A 12,406-nucleotide genomic window follows, 5' to 3' on the forward strand; every position below is an offset into this window, starting at 1 on the left:
GTGATCTTTGAGCAAAGACATGAAGGAAGAGAGAGCCAGAGTCATAAATGTGTGGGGAACAGGGATTCAGGCATATGGTATAGTATGTGCAAAGGCCCTGAGGTGGGGCAGTCTCTTCCATGTTTGAGGAACAGCGAGGAGGACTGAGCTGGAGCAAAGCAGGTGAGGGGAGAGAGGATCGTGGGGGCCTGATTCTGCCACTGAGAGGAATTGGCCTGTGCTGTGAGTAGGATGGGGGAACATTTAAAGTGTGGTGATAGGCCTGATGTAGGTTTTATATTATTTGTTTGTTTGTTTATTTAATGGCTGCACTCATATGGAAGTTCCTGGGCCAGGGATTGAATCCAAGCCACAGCTGCAACGTATGCCACAACTGCAGCAACACCGGATCCTCAACCTACCGTGCCAAGCCAGGGATCAAACCCTTGCCTCTGCAGGGACCCATGCCACTGTAGTTGGATGCTGCACCCCAGCAGGAACTCTCCTGATGTAGGTTTTAAAAAACCCTCCTGGGGGTGAGTGTGGGGGCAAGGGGGCAGAGTGGAGCCTACTGCAATAATCCAGGAAAGACAAGACATGGCGGTCACTGCAGGTGGGGAGAAGGAGCAGACTGGGGATGTCTTTTGAAGGCAGAGTCAATAGCACTTGCTGACATCTCAGGTTACTAGGCCAGGGCATGGAGGGGATGCATTCATTTCTTAGGGCCGCTTTAACTAAGTAGGGACCACAAACTGGATGGCTTAAAACCACAGACCTGGAGGGAGGTCCCTGGTGGCACAGTGGGTTGGGGACCTGGCATTGTCACTGCTGTGGCTCGGGTTGTTGCTGCAGCATGGGTTCCACCCCTAGCTCAGGAACTTCTACCTGCAGCCAAAAAATTTCAAAAATAAGAAGTTCTCTTCATGGTTCAGCAGTTAACAAACCTACTAGGATCCATGAGGATGTGGGTTTGATCCCTGGCCTCGATCAGTGGGTTAAGGATCCCACATTGCCATGAGCTGTGGTGTAGGTCACAGATGCGGCTCGGATCCCATGTTGTTGAGGCTGTGGCATAGGCTGGCGGCTACAGCTCTGATTCAACCACTAGCTGGGAACCTCTATGAGCTGCGGGTGCAGGATTAAAACAAAAAAAAAATTTCAAAAACAAAAACAACAAAAATGAGTTCCCTAACTTCTGGAGGCTGGAAGTGTAAAATCGAGGTATCACCATCCTCTCCCTGCAGATTCTAATGAAGAATCTCTCCTTGCCTCTTCCAGCTTCTTGCCCCGGGGCTGCCCATGATTTTTGGAGTTCCTTGGCTGGCAGCTCCATCCTTTCACTCTCCACTTCTGTTGTCACAAGATGACATGCTCCCTGGGTGGCTCTGTCTTCCTTATAGCCGTGTCCTCTCTCTCTCTTGCGCGCACTTTATTTTTTTTTTTTGTCTTTTGTCTTTTTAGGGCCGCACCCATGGCATATGGAGGTTCCCAGGCTAGGGGTCTAATCAGAGCTGTAGCTGCCAGCCTACACCACAGCCACAGCAACTCCAGATCTGAGCCGTGTCTGCGACCTACACCACAGCTCATAGCAACACCAGATCCTTAACCCACTGAGTGAAGCCAGGGATCGAACCTGCAACCTCATGGTTTCTAGTTGGATTTGTTTCCGCTGTGCCATGATGGGAACTCCCCATCTCCTCTCTTATAAGGACACCAGGCATCTTGGATTTAAGGCCCACACTACTCTGATCTGACCTCATCCTAACCTAACTAATTTCATCTCCAGGGGCCCTATTTCCAAATAAGGTCACATCCTGAGGTTCTGGGAGTTAGGATTTCAACATGATATTTTGGGGGACACCATTAAACCCAAAGCTAGTGCAGGGGGGACAGCATTCCAGGCAGAGGGAATTGTAGGTGCAAAGGCCCTGAGGCAGGAGAGGGCTATTGGTCTTGGACCCTTGTTTCCTGCAAATCTTGTTTACAAAGAAAAGACGGAGGCTAAATTCTGAGGGAGAGGGGACAGGAAAGGAAGTTCTGTTCCCCCAGGGACATTGACGGCCCTCCCCTAGTTTGCCAACTCTCCTCCAGGCTCCCTCCACCTTCCTGCCCTCCCTCTCTCCCTCCTTCCGGTTCAGGCAGCTAGACCCTCTTATCACCTCTGCACACAGTTTCCTTTTTAGCCCAAAGATCGTTATTTTAACACCTGTTGGGAAAACAAGCAGGCGTGCTGGGGAAGAGGGGTACCCGGGCATGGGCTGTTTGCAGGGCTGCCCCTCAGGACCTAGCAGGGGCATCTGTCCCTCTTGTGTGGGCTGGGATGCTGGCTGGGGCTAGATAATCCACATGGTTTTACTCACAATGTTTGCCACTGGCTGGAAGGGCTAGAGCTGGCAGGGCCCTCTATTTGCCGTCTCTTATTTCCTCAGGCTTCACTCTGTCCACATGGTCTCTCATCCTTCTGGATTCTGGCCTGAGTTTCTTTGCATGGCAGTAGGTGAATCGCAAGAGAGAGAAAGCAGAAGCCATCTTTCTTCAGACCTGGCCTGGGATCACTTCTGCTGCTTCCTATTGGTCAGAGCATTCACAGAGCCCACCCACTTTCAGGATACTCCGCCTCCCTATGGGAGGAGCTTCTGGCACCTACAGGGAGGGCAGGAGTTGCTGGTGCCCATTTTTGCAGGGAACCCTCATCCGCCTCTAGGGAGCTCCTGCTGGCCTGGGAAGGCCTTGGAGGCTGCAGAGAACAGTGTGTCCCTTCTGTGAGATGCCAGCAAGATGCATGGGCTCCAAGAAGTCCTGTTTTATTAAAAAGGCCTGGAGGGGGTATGATACCCCACTAGAGAGCAAACAACCGAGCCACTTGGCACTGCACCCTGACTGGGAGACTAAGCACACAAATTAAATGTTTATGAGAATAAATAGTCATTAGAACTCGAGGACTAGAGAGGAAATAAACACCATCTCAAGATATTTTACTAATTTGGCTCTGAGTTCTGCCTGCCTGTGTATCGACTATTTTCTGGCTCGCAGAGGTGCGTGTATGTGTACGTGCATGCGTGTTGTAAGCCCTCTAAGTTAATTGTCTTTCCTGAGTGCCTCAGTCTCCTCTGTAAAATAGGGACAAGAATAACACAAAACTTATAGTTGTTATGAAAGTTAAATAAGAAAATACATACAAACTGATTAAAAGATTGCCTGGAGCCTAGCAGGTGTTCAATACATGTAAGCCATAATTTTCATTCATTCATCAAATACTAAGAGGCCTACAAGCAGGGGAGGCCCTTTGAATAGTGTTCAAGATTCAAAGACTGTTCCAGAGTCTTTGCACCAGCTGATGTCCCAATACAGGGGGGTGCCCCCAAATAGGTTTCTCAAAGAATGAATGAGTGGGGCATGAATTTTCCTTCCAAAGCTCTGGCCTGGAGAGGAGATGGACGTGTAAATAAATCATTGCAAAAATTACAGTGAGATGGAGTTCCCTGGTGACTCAGTGGGTTAAGGATTATCACTACTGTGGCTGTGGCGTGGGTTTGATCCCTGGCCCAGAAATTTCTGCTCTCTGTGGGTGCATCCAAAAAAAATTACAATGAGAAATGCAAAACAGTTGAAGGTATGCATTTCACCCAAAAGGAAAAAGGACTGGCTTTGATGGAATTTCAGATCCAGTGACCAAGGTTGGCAGGACACCCTCCTGGACCCCTTTAAACAGTGCCAGGTAGACATGGCTTCTGGTCCCAGTCAGGAGAGGAGAGAGCAGGGTGAGAAAGCTCTCACACAATGGAAAATGAAAACTTTGCTGGGATGCATGCAGCGTCCACAGCCCCAGAACAAGGGGCTCCTGGTTTCTGGCAGGAGATGTAGGTGGCAAGGATTGGGGGGTGTATATCAGGACGGCTTCTAATATGCCTGTGGAGCAAGTTAATGAGGTATCTCTGGATATTTAGTCCAAACCAGACACTACCTCACTGACGAATGCTTTGAGCTGCTCCAACAGCTACAGAGATTCTTCTGTGGCCACATGGGGGCCGGAGAGTTGCCAGGGGCTCCTCTGCAGGCCACAGCATTCGGAGCCTTAAGTTGTGGCTACATCTCAGATTGTCACTGGCCACCGGGGACCCCATATGTGCATCTAGAACGGGGCCTCTGTCCAGGCCGGCCACGTCATCTGCTGGGTCCTGGTGCAAAATGAAAACAAGGGTCCCCTGTTCAAAAATGGTGAGGAGGGGGAGTTCCTGTTGTGGCGCAGTGGTTAACGAATCTGACTAGGAACCATGAGGTTGCGGGTTCGATCCCTGGCCTTGCTCAGTGGGTTAAAGATCTGGTGTTGTCGTGAGCTGTGGTGTGGGTCGCAGATGCGGCTTGGATCCCGCATTGCTGTGGCTCTGGCGTAGGCCGATGGCTGCAGCTCTGATTAGACCCCTAGCCTGGGAACCTCCATATGCCGTGGGAGCGACCCAAGAAATGGCAAAAAGACAAAAAAAAAAAAAAAAAAAATAGTGAGGGGGGAGTCTTTGTGTGTTTTGGTGGGTTAAGAAACTGACTAGTTTCCATGAGGATGTGGATTTGGTCCCTGGACCCACTTGGTGGGTTAAGGATCTTGAGTTGCTGCAAGCTGCAGTGCAGATCACAGATGCGGCTTGAATCTGGTGTTGCTATGGCCGTGGCATAGGCTGGCAGCTGCAGCTCTGATTGGACATCTAGCCTAGTAACTTCCATATGTCACCGGTGCAGCCCTAAAAAAAAAAATACATTTTTTTTAAATGATAAAGAATTTCAAGATGGTGGCAGTAGTGCATTAAAGCAAGTCTGGGGCCCTTCTGTGTGTGTGTCCACACTCAGGAAGCTGGCCCTGTACCCATGGGCCCCATGTGACAAGACCATGCAGTAGGGGCACAGGGGAGGGTGCAGAATGTCCAGATGTGCCTGGATTCTTGCAACTCTGAGTTGGCCAGACAGGGAATGAGAATCAGGATGGCTAGATTCTGGGGATCTGGGATTTCTCTGCCTCCCACTCAATCTCCTAATCTACCAAATAGGTGCCATCAATTCTGTCTTCCTGTCCCCCAGGGAATGACAAAGCCCAGGCAGGAAAGCAAAGCAAACTCTCAAGGCCCATAAAAATACAAAGGGTGATTGTGCGGGCTCCTAGCTGAAGCCCCAGTAGCAGGTGTTATGGAGCAGTAAGTGGCACCAGCTGAGGTCAGTGCCTTGCATCCAAGAGGTGCTAAGTGCTCATTCCCATAATTGAGTTGCATTGTACAGATAGAGCTAGGAAGACACAGCCCTTACGTACCCTCTGGGGTTCATTGCAGCTGCTCCCTGCCCTTGAGTGTTCTGAAGAGGAGGAGGAGGAGGAAGTGGAGGAGGTGGTGAAGGGGAGGAGGCAGATGGGGAAGCTGGAAATATCAATACTTCCATCAGGGAGGCCCCGGGAAGGCTGGATCCGGCTGTGGACAGAGGTCCTAGATCTAGAATTATGAGAGGTTACCTTTTGTTCAGTCCCAAAGGAATCAGGCACCCCCGATCCATCAGATTAAATAAGATGCACCTCCCTCCCTCCAGGCCCTGCAAGATCTGCCCCCCTCCCCCACCACTGGTGTCCTTCCTGTTCCCTCTACAAGCGTGCACCCCCCTCAGGACATTTGCACTTACAGTTCCTAATACCAGATATTCTCTTCCCTAAGATATTCACAAGGCACAATCCTCTCTTTATTCCGGTCTCATTCCAAATGGAACAGCATCTCTCCCCATGCTCTTTTCCTTCTGTACTACTTTTTTTTTTTTTTTTAATTTTTTAGGGCTGCACCTGCAGCATATGGAAGTTCTCAGGCTAGGGGCTGACTCAAAGCTACAGCTGAGGCCTACACCACATTCATAGCAGTGCAAGATCCAAACTGAATCTGCAACCTACGCTACAGCAATGCTGGATCCTTAACTCACTGAGTGAGGCTGGGATCGAACCTGCATCCTCATGGATACTAGTTGGGTTCTTAATCTGCTGAGCCACAATGGCACAACAGAAACTTCTACTTTAGTTTCCTTTCTTTTTTTCTTTTCTAGGGCCTCACCCACGGCATATGAGGTTCCCAGGCTAGGGGTCGAACCAGATCTGTAGCCACCGGCCTACACCACAGCCACAGCAACGCGGGATCCTCGACCCACTGAGCAAGGCCAGGGATCGAACCCACAACCTCATGGTTCCTAGTCGGATTCCTCAACTACTGAGCCATGACAGGAACTCCTAGAGTTTTCTTTATGGCATTTATTATGATATCGTATTTATTGGTTTATTGTCTCTTTCCCCTAATGTCATGTCAGTTTCCTAGATGTAGAAACCTCATCTGTTTTATTTACTACTGTACTGCCAAAATATATATATATAGAAAATATATTTATATATGATATTATAATGTATATAATACATGTTATATATGATATATATATGAATATATGTATCCTCAAATGTAAGGTGACTCATGAGAGGATTCCTCTCCCAATGTTTTTGATTACTTAATTATAAAAGTTTGGGGGGAATAAATTAGTCAAATGTTTCCTTGCACATTTATATTAGTAATCGGGTTATTTATGCCCATTTAAAGTCATATGTTAAATTAGTAACATAATACATTAAGAACTATGTCTTTTTGTTCCAGGCTTACATTCATAAAATAATGTTCTTCCAGCCCTCCCCCCCTTGCCCTTGACGTTGTGTTTTGAATCATCAAACAGAGTTTGGCTGATTCCATCTGCTCCCCGTATGTCTGGAACTTTTCAGACACGGCATTTTTTGAATCTGCATAGGATGCAGCCACTGGAAATGTTATCCCAGGCCACAAATACCCTTTTGCATAAATTAGGACATTGCTTGTTGCATTTGCTTTGTGGGTGTATATTATTGATGAACTCCAGCAAGGAACTGCTTCCTATATTACTTTTAAAGTGACCTTTAAAAGGTTTGTTTATTGTGACATCCAACACCTATGAATGCAGAGTTCTAATAGCTAGATCTGATTAAATTTCCTGGCATGCTCTCAATATAAATGATTTGGGGATGTGACATAGGACTCCCATGCAGCATAATTTGAGGTGGTTTCAGGCAGAGGCTATGGTTCTCTCTTGCCTGGCAGTTTATTTAGAATCACCTGGGGGAGTTTACACGGACGTCCCTGGGTTCCACTGCTAAACCACTGGAATCAAAATCCTGGGGGTGGGGTGGCAACAGACCTCTGCAGTTCTAAGATGATGACTCTAATATCCAGCCAGGCTGAGACCCATGAGGCTAATTTTGTTATGACAAAACTGTGGTTCCCAAAGTGGGGTCCCCAGGCCCCAGCCTCAGCACCATCTGGGAACTTACTAGAAATGCCCTTCTCATCCTCAGGCCACACGCTTAGAGTCAGACACCTGGCGGTGGGGCCCAGCAATCTCATGGAGGGTTTTCCCAAGGCCTCCAAGGAATCCTGATGTTCAAATTGGGGAAGTGATGCTCTGAACCAAGCTTTGATGTTAAAAAAAGTACAGGTTAGGGAGTTCCCGTTGTGGCGCAGCGGTTAACGAATCCGACTAGGAACCATGAGGTTGCGAGTTCGATCCCTGCCCCTGCTCAGTGGGTTAACGATCCGGCGTTGCCATGAGCTGTGGTGTAGGTCGCAGACACGGCTCGGATCCTGCGTTGCTGTGGCTCTGGCGTAGGCCGGTGGCTGCAGCTCCGATTGGACCCCTAGCCTGGGAACCTCCATATGCCATGGGAGTGGCCCCAAAAAATAGCAAAAAGACAAAAAAAAAAAAAAAAGTACAGGTTAATGACAAATAAATAAAGAAATGTAAGGCTTTGTAAGGACTCAAATATTAGGCTACTCCTCTTTTTCTTTTTCTTTCTTTCTTTTCTTTTTAGGATCACAACCACGGCACATGGAAGCTCCCAGGCTAGGAGTCAAATCAGAGCTACAGCTGCTGGCCTACACCACAGCTCACGGCAACACCAGATCCCAGACCCACTGAGCGAGGCCAGGGATTGAACCTGCATCCTCATGGATACTAGTCAGGTTCTTAACCCACTGAACCATAACGGGAACTCCACTACTCCAGTTTTTCTGAAGGCCATACTATTTGTTGAGGCAATAAAGGCCTTATTGTACTTTTGATGTGTGCCCTGGGGGCCAGACACTGAGATGGAGGCTTTGCGTGATGTCCCAATGAGACGGGTTCTATTATTATACCCATTTTACAGATGAGAAAACCGAGGTCAAATAGAAAATTTTTTGGAGTTCCCTTGTGGCTCAATGGGTTAACGATCCAGTGTTGTCACTGCCATGGCGCAGCTTCTATCTCTGGCCTGGGAACTTCTGCATGTCTTGAGTATGCCCCTCTGCCAAAAAAAAAAAAAAAGAAAGAAAGAAAGAAAAAAAAGAAAAAGAGGAAATTCTTTATCTGAAGTTCCATAGGTGGGAAATGGCAGCAGGTTCTCCACCACAGTGCTGGTCACTAGGCCCATACTATTTATGACACCTGTGTCCTGTGGGGGCTGGGGTCCCAGGGTCAATCACCAGGTCAGTCACAGGACAGTTCTTGATATATAAGTGCCTTGTAAAATGGCCCCGTTCTATAAGATGGGGTCCTGGTTCAGGCCCCCAAGACCTGGCTGGTCTTGGCACAGGTTGGTAGCATCTCTTGAGGGAGGCAAAGCACAGGTCCTTTCCTGCCATTGTCCTGAACACCTCCCTCCCCTCCGGGCTCTGGAGAAATGGTACAGGATGGTGAGTTTGCAGCCCCCAGAAGTAGCACTTTGCCTTTTCCCAGGGGGCCACAGCCCAGCAATTGGACACCAAGCTGGGTGGGACCCCTCAGCAGGGGCCTTTTGCAAATCTGTAGGACACTCTTGGGTTTCACAGTAACTGTGGAGGCACTGTGGGCTTTTCACAGATTAAAGTAGAGATGCTGATCTTCCCCTGGTACAGGGGACAGTCCCCTAAAAGAGGAATGATCCTACCCCCTGTGCAGTTTTCAATCTCCCCTCATCATTTTGGTGAAAACTCCATTTCTCACAAACAGAATATAGAACTTGACTCTATTGTACAAATAACCTGAAAGTATTTTTACAAGGGTTTTGATGTGCCTTGCAGAGGAGGGCTTCTGGAAACGAGATGAGTGGGGAAATCAAGGGGAGAGTATATTCAATTTTGCTCACAGCTACACCAAGAGTTGGGGACCAAGTAACATCATCAATGAAATCGCCATTGGTGGCAGTTGAGTCACCCTCACTATACCTGAGTCTTACACCCACATTGCTTTCAGAGTGATTCTACGTAGAGGTACAAACATCTGTTTACTTGGGTCGACTGGAGTAGTTGTATTTGAGCATTTACACCTAGAAGTACATACTATTTCAATACTAATTACTTTCCTTGATATTTCAGAAGGGGCATGGTGTGATTTTATTTTCGGTGGTATCATGCGTAGGCAGTGCCTACCGGCATGAATCACATTTCAGGATGGCAAACATTCCAAATATTTGTCATAAAAAGGGGAGTTGAATTCTAGGGGTTTTTTTGGGGTTTGTTTTTTGTTTTTTTGTTTTTTTTTTTTTTTGCTTTTTACGGCCGCACCCGCGGCATATGGAAGTTCCCAGGCTAGGTGTCAAATTGGAACTGCAGCTGCTGGCCTATGCCACAGCCACAGCAATGCCAGATACAAGCCATGTCTGTGACCTACACCACAGCTCATGACAACACCAGATCCCAGACCCACTGAAGGAAGCCAAGGATCGAAACTGCATCCTCATGGATACTATCCAAGTTTGTTTCCACTGCGCCACAACAGGAACTCCTCCAGAGAATTCTTGAGCAAGAGAGACATGCATAGACTTTTCTCTATGGCCTTGCTTATAACCAGGAAAAACTGAGCATGATTAGCAGGTCCATCAAGAGGTCCTGAGGGAGTGCCCACTGTGGTGCAATGGGATTGGCAGCACCAGGATGCGGGTTTGATCCCCAGCCTAGCAGTGGGTTAAAGATCCAGCATTGCCACAGCTGTGGTGTAGGTTGCAGCTGTGGCTCAGATTTGATTGCTGGCCTGGGAACTTCCATAAGCCTTGGGACAGCCAAAAAAAGAAACAAAAAGAAAAAATAAGGGGAAAAAAGAGGTTCTGAAGACGATAAATTGTGGCTGGTCAGTTAACAGAAGATAGGTCGCAATGAATGAAAGTGATCCAAGCTAAGCAACATGGCTTACTGCAAAAACACAACAATAATAATAATGACAAAAGGATCACGCAATAGTACGCCATTTAGGTCAAGTTACAAAACACAGGACACTGTACCGTAAACTGCACGGCTGCCTTCATGTGGAGTAAGTACCAATAGCAGGAAGGGAGTTTGCACCATAACTTGAGGGTGGTAGGTACCTCTGTGGAGGGGAGGAGGCATTAGGGGAAGGGGAACCAGCAAGCTTATTCGCATCAATACTGCTTGATTGCTTTAAAATATATCTGAAGCAATTACGGCAAAGGCAGACCTCTGGCAGACCTGAGGGCAGATATATAGCGTTCCTGACAGAATTCTCTGTTCTTAGGCGGGTGCTTAAAATATCGATAATAATAAGCAAAATCAATCGAGTAGTGGTGCGGTTGCTAAGCCCATGTGAAAATGGACAGGTCTAAGAAGGAACAGTGTCAGATCAGAGGCTTCCTCTCCTTGGGGTCAGGGGTGAGTGGCGGCCACATCCTTCCTCCCCCACTCCGTCCACGCCGCCATTCTCTGCGTTTTTTCTCTCTCCTTCTTTCTTTCTCCCTCTCTCTCTCTTTCTCTCTCTCTCCCTCCCTCCCTTTCTGTCTTTTTTTTTTGTTTTTTTTTGGTCTTTTTAGGGCCGCATCCATAGCATATGAAGGTTCCCAGGCTAGGGGTTTAATCAGAACTGCAGCTGCTGGCCCACACCACAGACACAGTAATGTGGTATCTGAGCCACATCTGCGACCTACACCACAACTCAAGGGAACGCCAGATCCTTAACCCACTGAGCAAGGTCAGGGACCGAACCCGCAACCTCATGGATCCTGGTTGGGTTCATTAACAGCTGAGCCAAGAAGGGAACTCCCCTTCTTTCTTTCCTTCTCCCTTCCCTCCTTCTTTCCTTTCCTCTTTCTTTCACCAATAATCGGATTCTAAGGGCCCTCTGCTATTAGTTCCGCAATGATAGGCACTGCTAACCTGTGTACTGTACTTCACAGCTTGTCGCACCTCTATTTGATGCTTCTCATTTGACTTACCTGCCCAGGAGGCCTCCATCTTACTCAAGAGGGAACTGTTTCGCCGAGAGGCAAAGCACTTTGCTCAAAGTCACACAGCAAGCCCGTGGAAGGCCTTTCTGACTCTGGTCCACATCATCCTCCTGCCTCCCTCCTGCCCTTCCTCCAGGGCCTCCCTCCTGCCCTGGGCGCCTGTCTCTCTTGCAAGGGGTTGGCAGCTCCCTCAGGGTTTGCGATGAAGAATGTGGCTTCACAAGCTGTGTGACTCTGGGCAAATCTCTTACCTTCTCCAGACCTCCATAATATAAAATAGGGTTGACTCATCCAATCTTACAGGGCTGTCCTGAAGATTCATGTGAGCAAATGGGAAGTGCCCAATAGTGGCTAATGTCACATGGCAAGGCCTGAGAGGTAGGCTGTGTGTGTGTGTGTGTGTGTGTGTGTCCTTTTAGGGCCATATCTGAGGCATATGGAAGTTCCCAGACTAGGAGTCAAATGGGAGTTGCAGCTGCCGGCCTACATCAGAGCCACAGCTACACCGGATCCAAGCTGTCTCTGCGACCTATGCCCCAGCTCACAGCAATGCCAGACCCTTAACCCACTGAGCAAGGCCAGGGAAGGAACCCATATCCTCAGGGATACTAGTTGGGTTCTCAGCCTGCTGAGCCACAACGGGAACTCCTAGGTGGCATTTTTAACCTTATCCATCCTCGTGCTTTCTCTACTTTTAGCACAGGGGTCCAGAAGGGACCACCCAAATGTCCTCACGTTGTCACTTCTTGGCTGCCAGTATTGGAAAACCCAATTCAAATGGACTTCATTAGTAAGAAAACGTTAGTAAGAAAATGACAACGAGCTTAGCTAGCTCCGATTTGACCCCTAGCCTCGGAACCTCCATATTCCGTGGGTGTGGCCTTTTTTAAAAAGACAAAAGAAGAAAACAAAAACAAACAAACAAAAAGAAAATGGCAAGAAGTCTGGGCCTGTACAGCAGAAATTGACACAACATCGTAAATCAATGATACTTTAATTTAAAAAATTAAAAAAAAAAAAGTTTGGAGCCCCAAAGGTGCCAGGCACAGTGACCAGACTCTGGCTGCAGCCACTGGAGGCTGGGGGTCAGGGATTCTCCTTGGGCCAGATGGTCGTCCCAGATCTGGGTACTGCACCCAGACATGACAA

Source organism: Sus scrofa, chromosome 14 (genome assembly GCF_000003025.6).
Source record: "Sus scrofa isolate TJ Tabasco breed Duroc chromosome 14, Sscrofa11.1, whole genome shotgun sequence".
NCBI classification, from domain to species: domain Eukaryota; kingdom Metazoa; phylum Chordata; class Mammalia; order Artiodactyla; family Suidae; genus Sus; species Sus scrofa.